This window comes from Macrobrachium rosenbergii, chromosome 4 (assembly GCF_040412425.1).
Source record: "Macrobrachium rosenbergii isolate ZJJX-2024 chromosome 4, ASM4041242v1, whole genome shotgun sequence".
Lineage (NCBI taxonomy): Eukaryota > Metazoa > Arthropoda > Malacostraca > Decapoda > Palaemonidae > Macrobrachium > Macrobrachium rosenbergii.
In genome coordinates, this window is record NC_089744.1 from 50,669,099 (window position 1) to 50,681,598 (window position 12,500).

Here is a 12,500-nt window from a genome sequence, read left to right on the forward strand (position 1 = left end):
TAGACAGATAGATATTGGTATTTGTAAGTATGAACCTGTTTGGAGAAGGGCCTGATTGTTGAAAACATTACTCTGAAGAAAAATAGACATCTTCGTTAGATTCTGTGTTAGTAAAGAATAAATTGAAAGGTAATCTGATATATGAAATGACTGAAGTAGAAGTTACAGTAGATGGAAGTTACAGTTTGAGAGGAAGGTGTCAAAATGTAGCTGGAAATGTAATTAAGACAAATGAGTTTACTAAGAATGAAGTGAGGGGAACACGTAAGAGAAAATGAATGGCAAATTAGTTGGGGTAATGGCACGGAAGATGAAGGAGCCTATGAAGTGCATAAAATTCCTTGATGGGGTCAGAGAGTTAACAAGATGTTATGTGATTTTACATGTATGGAGCCAGGTAATAAAATTACGGAGTAGTTGGAATAGGAAATCAGAAGTTTAGTGAAAGAAAAAATTAAACGTGGTGCAAGTGCAATACAAAAGAAAAGATCATGTACAGAAATGCGAGAGGATAGGTGAGGAGGTCAAGAGGAGGTGAGAGAGAAAAATATGACTGGTTTTAAAGAAAACCGAAAAGAGAGGACGTGAGGAAGTGCTTTGGGGAGAATAAGTTGCCATACAGGGAAGTAGATGCACAGAGGAAGGTTAATGATCAGATGGATCGCTCAATAAAAGATGCGACTAAAAGAAGTCTGAAAAGAGTGAAGTACTGAGTCTATTAAGTGAGTATTATCAGGATTTAATGAATGTGTCACGGAGAAGATAATCAAAGATGAACAACACAAGAGTTAAAAAAATGGAAAGATACCACAAGTTGACAGGATTATGTACAATTAAGATGCTGAAGTACAGTGATGAAAGTGATACTACATCTTTGACTAGGTGTATAAGGTATGTCTGGATGAGGAATGGGTGACAATAATAACTGTTCCCTTGTACAAGACGAGATTGAAATTAGTATTCATGCAAATAGTGGGGCAGATAAGAGTAATTTTTTAGAAGAATCGTGCAAATGATGATACAAGCTTCAAATTTGGCACAATTGTTCTCCAAGGGATACTAATCAAATCTGCCCGATTGGCCAATTGAAAATCCAAAATGGCGGCCATTTTTCAAGATGGCCGCCAAAATAACCACCCGAAGTTGATGTTTTGCTTAGAAATATTTGTAGTTGTCCGAACTGCATGATCTAAGTGTGGATTCCTATGTTTTTAAGCCTGCTGATGTATATTTTCTAGTTTATAACATGGTTAAGGCACTGTATTAAAGGAGTGATTGTCGGGCACTACCAAGGCACATTGGTGACATCACTACTGTGAAACTCAGCATGGGGTTCAGTGTCAGCTAAGTAGGAAATTTATGTTGGCATCATACTGCAACAACCTACTAGTATCCCAAATGCTGCCTAATCAACCCCAAATCAGTTAGGCAGCTGCACCTGAATGGACAGAACGTGCCAGCACGGGAGAGCCGAACCAAGGATAACAGGGTTTTAGTTATCTGGATAGTGTACAGACTGCACGGGACTCATGACACTGGATGAATGATCGGACTAGGTGTATGGCACAGTGCAAGAACCTAGTTGTATCCCATACAGAAAAGCGCCTATTGTATATTACGGGACATAAGAGGCCTATTATACTATTACATGTACAGGGTGGCAAAAGGATAAACCCTCGACCCTGAACATCATCGTAATCATGGATGCAAACTCTACTGGACAATCATGGAAAACAGACTGGGCCAAGTGTTGCCTATGTCAGCAGGTTCATGGAGAAGATCTAAAATCTCCCCAGGCCAATCCTGCTACAAGAGGGGATGATGGATATACGAACCCGGCAAAGAATATTCCTCTGTTTCACTCACTCAATGCACTACCAATCAAGCTAGACACTGCAAGACTTGATGAAGGTTCTGGGATAGAGGAAACGTTGAGAAAAAATAAGGCACAATATCATGAGAGTTGCAGGCTTCTGTTCAACAACACAGAGCTACACCGAGCTGAAAAAAGAGCTGAAAAAAGAGCAAGTCATGTAGGTACTAGTGATGAGGGCAGTAGAAGTAAGATTCTACGAAAGCTCCAAGAAACTAAAACAAAAGAATGCTTCTTCTGTAAAACTGAGGGAGGGGAGCTCAGAGAAGCAATGACAATGCAAGTGAATAGGAGAAGAAATGAATGTGCCAAAACACTCAGTGGTACAAAACTTCTCGCCAAACTAAGTGCAGGAGATGTTGTAGCCCAAGAAGTGAAATATCACCCTGGCTGTTTTGTGGCATTGTATAACCGAGAACAGGCCTACCTAAAGGCGTGGGAGCAAGAAAAAGCACAGGAACACTGGAAGGATGCATATCCAATTGCTTTCTCTGAACTAGTCACCTACATCTGCGAGATGAAAAATGCCAGTGAGAGGCCACCGATTTTCAAGCTTGCTGATTTGACCAAGCTTTACAAGCAGGGGCTGGAACAGCTTGGTGTTGACTCACCTGATGTTCACCCTACTCGACTCAAAGATCAACTGCTTTTGCACATTCCACAGCTGCAAGCTAATAGCCAAGGACAAGAAGTTCTGTTGGCTGTTGAAACTGATGTAGGTTCAATCTTATCAGAAGCATCCTGTTATGGTGAAGCGATCCATCTAGCAAAAGCCGCTGGGATAATAAGACAAGACATGCTCCATCAGAAGTCGAATTTCAGCAGCTATTTTCATGACAAAGACTTAGAACAGGCTGTGCCACCATCACTGCTTCAGTTTGCATGCATGATCGAACATGGTGCAGACATCAAGTCCCAACTCCATCATGGAGCGTCGAAATCAGACTTTGCTATTTCACAACTTCTACAGTACAACTGCTTCGCCAAATACAAGGAAGGAACGGATGTCCACAGGCATTCCAAGGACTGGGAGCCACATTTTGCAGTCTACATGGGCCTGTATGTGTTTGCCAAGATGAGGAAGAGACAAATAACTGAAATGCCCCATGAGAATGGGCTCAGCATATCGTATGACCGAGTCCTAGAAATCTCAGCACAGTTAGGAGAAGCAGTTGTTGCACAGTATGTGGAAGATAGAGTAATCTGTCTCCCAGTCTTGAGAAAGACAACCTAGATCATAATCCAACTGCGACCACAGCTGAAACATCTTTACACGGTACAAGTGCGTCCACTTTCTATCATCCAATCAAGAAGAACCCTGTTTCATTCTTCAAACAAGAACAGGCTGAGGGAACTTCTAAGGAGAAAGTCCTAAAAGATGACTGTCAGTTATTCTCGCGACTGTTCATCTGAAGCCAGAACAGACAGTGTGACTTGCAAGAATTCTTCAAGCACGAGAATCAGTCATACCCTGCATCTCTCAGTGACAGCGGCAAGCTTCGTATGTGTCAGAAGTCACAGCTGGTTGAAATTCTTGAAGCGCAACTGAATGTCCCAGTGGGAGAACCAAAGGGAGATACAATCATCATTGACGGCTCAGCACTTATCAATCCCTCACCTCCACGTACTTCAAAGACATTTAATGACTATGCCAAAGAAGACATCATCCCATCCCAAAGATGGAACCCTATGGTGCTCAGTACAAGCGGGTGGACATAGTCTTTGATGTATACAAGAAATCAGAGACAAGGTCCAAAAGGGGGGAAAGGAATCAGAAGAAGAGTGACAGGAACAAGCAAGACACCAGGAAACTGGTAAAGCTTTCTTTGTGACCCCAGCAACAAGACTGAACTGTTTCACTTCCTGGCCGAAAAGATGTGTGAAGCAGACACGACAAGCACAGTCACAGTCACAAAAGGAGAGGATGCCATTAGCAACACAGTGAAGTCTCTGGATGCTGTCCCTATGTTGTCACGAAGAAGCTGACAGTTGAATATTTGTTCACGCTAGGGATGCAACGACTGACTGAAGCAAGTCTATAATCATCAAGGCTAATGACACAGATGTGCTAGTCATAGCAATATCTGTACTGCCATCCTTCCAGAAACTAGATCTTCAGGAAATGTGGATTGCCTTTGGCCAAGGAGCCCATATGCGATGGATTCCAGTCCATGAGGTAGTTTCTGCAATTGGACTTGAGAAAGCTAGAGGGATCCCCTACTTTCATGCATTCACTGGATGTGACATTGTGTCTGCCTTCCATGGGAAAGCGAAGAAATCTGCTATGGCAGACTTGGAATGTATTTGATGATATTACTGAAACATTCATCAATCTCAGCCAGCATCCAACATTGATTCGTGATCTTGACATGCAGAGGCTGGAAAGATTCGTTGTCCTCATGTACGACAGATCAAGCGCAGCCACTGGTGTGGACAAAGCAAGACTAGATCTGTTTGCCCGCAAGAAGAGGCCGTACAACTTAATTCCACCAACACAGGCAGCCCTCAGAGAACATGCAAAGTGTGCAGCCTACCAGGCTGGGATCATCTGGGGCCAGGCAACCTACTGTAATCGACATATGAGCAGTCCAGCTGAATGGGAGTGGACACAGAAAGGAGAAGCATGGCAGATACATTGGACAACACTACCACCGATTGCAGCAAGCTGTCAAGAATTGACAAAGTGCTCCTGTAAGAAGGTTTGCAAAGGAAGATGCAAGTGATCTCAGGCAGAGTTTCCCTACACATCACTCTGCAGCTGCTTATGTGAACAGTAGCAGTGAACAGTAGCAGATCGAGAAACAGCAGCACAGTATGCATAACTTTGAAAATGTACTAGCCGGGACAAAACTTATGTAAAGAAAGACAAACATCTTGGTGGTCATCATGAGAAATATGTCTCAGAGTGCTTTTTAAACAGGAAAATACAGTTCAGCAGGCTTCAAAACATACGAATCCACACTTAGATCATGCAAATCAGACTACTACAAATATTTCTAAGCAAAACACCTACTTTGGGTGGTTATTTTGGTGGCCATCTTGAAAATGGCTGCCATCTTGGATTTTCAATTGGCCAATCAGGCAGATTTGATTAGTATACCTTGGAGGACACTTATGCCAAATTTGATGCTTGTGTCATCATTTGCACGATTTTTCTGTTATCTGCCCCACCATAAACACAACTTAGTATACCAAAGGAGGTGCATGGTAGGATTCTGGCTAAGAAACACATGACAGGAAGAACAGCATGGGTTCAGATAGGAAGAGAACATGTGCATCAAATGTTTATTTTGAAGCAGTTATATAGTAAGTTTGAAAGTAATAAGAAAAATTGTATGTGACTCACGGACGTAGAACAAACTTATGACTACTGATATAGGCAATGTGGAGTGTGTTGGAGATGAATGGTGTAGCAGGCAAGTTGCTGAGAGCAATAAAGTTTTACGACTGAAGTGAAACACACTTTACAAACTTTAGGCAAGTGAGTGTCTGGTCTAAATGACAAAAGTGACTAAGACAAGGGTGTGTTTCTTTCCATGTGCGATTCTGGATGGGGTGACGCAAAAAAATCGGAAAAAAGGGTAGAAATTGTGGGATAAGGAAATGTGCAAGAATGGCATATGAAATGGCTGTTTTTTCCATGACAGTATTTAAAAGGAATAAAGAGGAGAAACAGCTGACACCACTAAAAGGGTCTGGAAGTGTTTACAAAACGAGAAACTGAGAAATGTGAAAAGAGTAAGGTCATGAAAGTAAATAGAAACCCGGAAGACAGAGCGCTCAAATGCTACTGTGCATGTGGGAAGAATGGAAGACCTAGTTTTAAATACGTATTTTGGAGTCAATATTTCTAGTAATGAAAGATGACGTGAGTCGCAGAATACGTGAACAGGTTAAGAGGAAGTTGGAGTGTCTATGGAAGACAATGTTGGAATGTATGGAGGGACTGACGAATCAACCGTTCTTCATGAAAGTGATGTGTATGTTCAATGCAATTGAAACAAACAAGGTTTGACAGTTTGACATAATCGAAAGGGTGAATTGTAGAAATGCAAAGAAATACTTATCTCCACTTATCCCAAGCTTCCGCCCCAGCCAAGTAGGTGTGGGTCTTTCAACACTTCTTGTGTCCACGGGAGCACAACTGCTTGTTAACTTTCAAACGTTATTCAAATCTAAACCTTCTCATCCACCGCAAACCATATTTTTTAGTTTTCTGTAGAAGAAAACTATTGAGATAGCTACTTGTCGGTCCATCCACACTTTTTCTATCCGCCCTCAGATCTTAAAAACTATTGAGCCTAGAGGGCTGCAAATTGGTATGTTGATCATCCACCCTCCAAACATCAAACATAGCAAAATGCAGCCCTCTAGTCTCAGTAGTTTTTATTTTATTTCAAGTTAAAGTTAGCCATGATCGTGCGTCTGGCACTGCTATTGGTGCCAACAAACAGGCCACCACCTGGCCGTGGCTTAAAGTTTCATGGGCCGCGGCTGAGAGTTTCATACAGCATTATACGCTGTACTGAAAACTCGATTGTGCCGAAAAAACTTTGGCGCATTTTTTACTTATCATAAAATCCACAAGAAGAGCAAGATCTAAAGGTGACACGAGATTCCCTGTAACCATCCGTCATTTGCAAAAAACTGACTTGGAACGATGCCAGCATTACCATTGCATCTACTGTACATTCTTAAACAGCTTCTATTACCTTTAGGTAAATCATCCATAAATTGGTCTGTGGACGCTGGCAATAAACAAAAGGCATCAAAAGGGGAGCTTAAATTTCATATACTACTGCACAATAGGTCTTAACATTTACCTGTATAATTCTTGCTTTTTCTAAAACAACTTATTCTTGCATTGATAATAACCATACTGAACATTTTCATCACACACTGTTGCTACCATGCACACAAATATGAATGCTCACACATGGGCACATGCGCAGATACACACACAATACAATATAAATATATAAAAATATATATATATATATATATATATATATATATATATATATATATATATATATATATATATATATATATAATGTGTGTCTGCACATGCCGTGTGTGTAAGCATGCATATTTGTGTGCATGGTAATACAGAGAGTGTGACATAATGTTCAGTATGGTTATTATCAATACAAAAAAAAGTTATATATATATATATATATATATATATATATATATATATATATATATATATATATATATATATATATATATATATGTAACTACTGTAGATATACAAGCTTGTTGGCACGTGCTGGAACAGTGCTGCTATCTCCCAAACCCTCCCGAGCCCCTACCAACCCTGCCCCCACATCCACCAGGGCGGACAAACCAGTTTCCAGGGGGTGGGTGGCAGTGTCATGTCTCCCCTACTGTCACCCAGGGAAGGACAAACAAGATCCACCGGATTTTATTATTATAGATAGATATATATGTATATATATATATATATAACATATATATATTATATATGAATATATATAGTCTACTGGTCACTTTTTACCAGATAGTTATGCAATTGTAATAACCACAATGCCCTCGTAACTTCTCGAATCCTTCTCGCTTTTTGGATACGCTTGGCACTACAAAGCCTTAGATACAGTTGCAAGAATACAAAGTAATTCTGATGTCCGTTAGCAGATTCGAACCCGCATCCGGAGTGTCAAAACGAGGTCACATTGCCGACCTGACCTCTTGGTCAGATTGGTTACATGACCTATCTCTCATATTCTGCGAGCAGGTTCGAATCCTGCGATCGGACTTCAGAATTATTTTATATTCTTGCAATTGGATCTACTGTAAGGCTTTGTAGTGACAAGCGTATCCAAAAAATGGGAACAATTCAGGAAATTAAGAGGGCATTGTATTTATTACAATTACAAACATATATACATATATATATACTGTATATATTATAATTTTATATATATATATAATTTGTTTATATGTGTTTATAATAATTTATATATATATATATATATATATATATATATATATATATATATATATATATATATATATATATATATATATATACACTCTGCTGGGTGGCCAGTCAACTGGAAATTGACAGCCAACGCAGTGGCAGTCATGGGTACTTCTGGGACACTGCTGCCACATGAAATCCAGAATGCTTAAAACAAAAGTGCACTGTGTTCAAAGAAAGTGGAAAGCCTTACAAAAGATTGTGGATCCCATGGTAGAAGGAAAAGCCTCGAAAAGGCAGACGAGCTTCAATTTTTCCACTCATGTTGGATGGCAGAGAATAAAAATTTCACTGTTTGCTCTGAACTGTGTAAAAGTAAAATCATTTAAGGATGGGGTTTGCATAGCATGCCCTGTATTTTTTGTTGCAGAAATATTTTACTTACGTGGTTGGGTCTGAATTATAGTACAAAAGAGATGATATTCGAGAACGTTAATTTGTCTGGAGATGAAAATTGATGTTGAGAAATTCTGTGAGATCAACGTGAAAATAAAGGATATGCAAGGCATCAAAAGACAGAGTATTTGCATTCTGGTGCCTCAGAGAGAAAGAGCTAGAGCAGGGTTATCACTCTGCTGTATCAGGAATACTGAAAATACAGGTGCAAGAGAACAGATGTTTTGTCCATAAACTCTTCGGGTACGATTGAGTTTGGCGGAGATAAAGTTGTCTCTGTGACAAATGGGAGCATTTGTGGAGACAAGAGGGTAGCAAAGGGAACAAAGTGGTGTGCTAGGGTTATCAGTGTTAATGAAGGGGAAAAAAGGAGTTAGATCATTTGTAAAACAGTTGAAATGATTGTGCAGCAGTATACAAAAATGATGAGTATGCAAGTCAAAGACAACTTTAGTGAAGACAGTTGGATAATATATTAAAAATACAAAATTAAATCTATTCAAATACTTCAGGATGAGAAGAGCAAACGAATCTTAGAATAATAGAGAAAAATGGAAATATCCCATCTGGGTAGATGAAGAGAGTACAGTATTTTGGACTGTTTTGTGGTGAATGCAAAACAAACCGTGCAGAATGATGTAAGAGTGGAAGGGTTTAGTTTAAATTTGAGAATTCTTGGGAAGTGACAGCTGCAGAGGTAATGACGTTTAGTTAAAAGTTTAAAGAATGGAAAGACTCCAGAAGTTAAAATGAGTGTAAGCAAAATGTTGCAGTAATACAGTGAAAATGTGAATTAATGGCTAAGCAGTGTAAGATATTTCTGTATGGAGAAAATGTTCCTAAGATATGGGTGAAAGGAATACATCTTTTATTTATGGTAAAACTGATATATGTGACCTTATGAATTCTATCAACATTACTGAGTTCACTGGGGCCCATATGTGGTCGAGATTATTGTGCAGAAGGTAGCCTGTGAAGTGATCAAAACTGTCACTGATAATTGTAAAGGTGAAGTTGGAATAAATAGACAGGAGAATGACTGGTTTAGTGTAGAAGTGGGCTCTAGAAACTATAATGTCTCCATTCCTATTTCGTATCTTTATGAAGGAAGTGATACAAAAAGTCAGGAAAAGGACAAAAGATGTCAATGGGAGGTTGTGTTGTGGGAAAAGACAAGGCGTCATGACTGGGGTGAAGAATGGTTGATTTTATCGTTGATAGTACTGACTGGGCACAGTAAAGAGTAATGGTATATACTAGAGAAGGAATTTAAAAGCGTTTCCAAGCGGAGAGAGTTGCGAGTAAATGTGAGAAAGAGCCTATACGGGTGAATGGAAACTTAGATATGGAATAATATTATTATTAATGCGGATGACAGATGGAAATATTTTGAGAGGTATATGGAGGTGAATACAGTGGATTCTGTTAGGATAACAGAAGACTTGGAATCTCTATGAAGTCGTGATTGGAGTGAATGATGAGAAACTGAAGTGAAGTGTGGAAGTTAAATGCAAATTAAAGAAAACTGGTTGAAGTTGTTTGAAAATTGTTTGCTTAGTATACAAGGTGCAAGTAAATTTAAAAGGGTGAGAAATGGAAAGACACAGAAGTCGTAAATGGATTAGCTTTGCTGAGAGGTTGGAACAGCGCGTTTTTGAGATGATGTAGCCATGTGAAAAGGGTGGAGGACGAAAGGTGGTGAAAAGTCTGTTTCGTAAATGTCCCGGGGGACGAGGAGAGGAACACTTGTCATGCTAGATAGTGTATTAACAGACGTAATGAAAAGGAAAGACCCTATATCCAGGAAGCATGACTAAGGGCAAGAGGATATGCATGGCTCCAAGAATCGCAAGTTCGACATGCTGTCGAACAGACTTTTCTGTGGGTGTACGAAGCGACCAATACTGAGAAAGTTCCGCACGCAGGTTCATGGTAGGGAAAACGGCTTAATGTGAAAAAAAAATTGTCATAATATAAAGTATACATAAATACAATACTATATATGTGTATATTGCTAAATCAAGATGTCGTGCCCAACGTAGTATCGTTTCTGTTTGCAGTGTTAGTGCAAAATTACTACCGTTACGCTGTAACAAAATAGACTTCAACGGTAGAGGACTACAAGAACGAGGCCTCTGACTTGCTTTGCTTTCAAGGCAAAACCCAGAACGTCATACTCTGGCGTTAATGAACACTCGTAAACTAATAATACTGTCCTTAGTAACCTGAAAAACCCCATAAAAAGAATTGTAAATATCATAAACAGTTTTCAGTAGTAATTATAAAATATATTTGAAATTTCTTATCAACAGTACCATAAGATTTGTGTAACATTGGTATCTGGAAAAAAAGCTATAAGGAACTAGCGAGAATCGTGTAAAATTGTTATTTGGGACAAGAAAAGCTATAAGGAACCAGCGACAAAGGCCTTTATCTTTCTCATCGCAGTCTCAAATTAAGCCAGCTACCATTTCCTCTGTGTTTACTGTCATTTTTCACGCTTCACCTGGTCTCAGAACCTTTATTTTCAGCCAATGACACCATTAAACTATTTGAACTCCATCATTTACTGCCTCAGACTGGAATATAAAAAACAGAATGGGATAAATATTGTCGTATGACTGGATATTGGGCAAAAAAAGTGACAAAAAACGCAGAAAAATCTATCGGCAAAATCTGGCATGTTCCTACATCTTATTTACTTGCACTTGAAATTGCTACGTTAATCAAATTACATTTTTCCTTTTAATACTTATTCGAGTGCAGAAAATTTTCTGATATTAAGAACTTGCTTTTCTCAAAAGGAAAAATATGCCTTTTGAAGGAGGTCAGATATCCCACAACGCCATATTACACTGGACAGCGTTCCTCAGAATCTTTCCAGTAGTAGAGCCTAAACAACACCAGAACTTGATGCTGGCCTCCTGATTCCAATAAGAAAAAACAGTCACTGCCACATCCTACTTCAGCTCCTGAATCGTTGACGAACTACACATAGTACAGAGAACGTCCACAAAATTAATGTCTTTATACACCTGCACCTTGATATTACTGTAGGTCTTCCTCCCCTCCTGCCTCTCAACACTTCCAAAGTATCGCCGTTTACCAACTATCTACCGTCCTCCGTTCTTTTCAATGACCAGCCATATCAAAATCTGTATTCTAATCTCTCTTCACCTATACGAACCTTTTTGCTAATTCTGCTATGTATGTATCCCCACGTGTGTCATCTTTTCAATCAACTTTGTGCCACATAAATTAAGCAAACAATTAATTTAAAATGTTTTAGCTTGTTTTTCTTTTATAAGCATTCAGCATCCACATTTCACTTTCATAAAGGAGTATTAGCTCAGTAATCCCTTCATTCATTTGGTTCCGCAGACAATCCAAATCTCTTCCCGATCTTCTAAACACACCCAACTATAATGAATTTCTTTACCTATGGAGTTATTCCCTCTTCTCTAATCCTACATTATCCACTATATTTTCTCCTAAACATCTACACGAATCATACACTTCCATTCTTCCACCAATCATGTAAACTTTCATTGTCATGACAGAGGTAGAGGTTGCTCTACTGCAAAAATAAACATACATTGACACAGTGAGCATTCATCTCATCTCAATATTTCCAGTTCCAACAAAGTTATCTCGCAAAAATTACTATATCAAAAAATTATAGCAACAGTATAGGCTACTGTATGGGTTCTCAAGTTTTTGTGCAAAAATCTAATGAAAAAAAAATAAGTAAATGGCTTCTCGTATTACTGCGCAACAATACTATGAATTAACGGGTTCTTTAGACACCCCCTTAAAATTTCTACGGCAAAAAAATGTTGTACAGGTAATTGTGCTATTAAATTAAAAAAAAATAAAAGAAATAGTATCAGTACAAAAGTACAACCCAACGTTTCACATCATTCGATCGTAAGCTTAAGCACCAATAGGAAGACGATATTACCGGCCATATCAATTAATCCGTCGGGAGCCCTTGTTTCTTTTACTCACAAATGCATTAGCTGAACACAGATGAACTATGAGATTGTAAGTCGAAGCAAGAAGCTTAACTAACTCAAAAATACCTACACCACGTTAGACTACCGTTCATGTAAATCCATTCATCAACTCTTTGTTCTTACAAGAATTGCTACTTTACAATCTACAGCATTTTATCTCTAACATTTCATGAGAGGTGATGATTTCACAAACTGGTAAAATCTTTACTGC

The 12,500-nt window shown here is 38.9% G+C and overlaps 1 protein-coding gene and 1 long non-coding RNA gene across 7 annotated transcripts in view; one reads left to right on the forward strand and one right to left on the reverse strand.

Moving 5' to 3' along the window:
- Nucleotides 1-12,500, reverse strand: part of LOC136834325 (uncharacterized) — an 85,316-nt gene that overhangs the window by 47,888 nt on the left and 24,928 nt on the right. The window lies entirely within an intron of this gene.
- LOC136834309 (mucin-17-like) overlaps nucleotides 1-12,500 on the forward strand; it is a 51,700-nt gene that overhangs the window by 11,226 nt on the left and 27,974 nt on the right. The window contains exon 1 of one of the 4 annotated variants that reach the window (XM_067096772.1): nucleotides 11,707-12,500. This exon is cut by the window's right edge and continues 423 nt beyond it. The exons of 2 other annotated variants lie outside the window; for them this stretch is intronic. The gene's annotated coding sequence lies outside the window, so the exon portion shown is untranslated. Of the gene's footprint in view, nucleotides 1-11,706 lie in introns of those variants that run through there. One more of the 4 variants, XM_067096761.1, reaches the window with a different exon arrangement.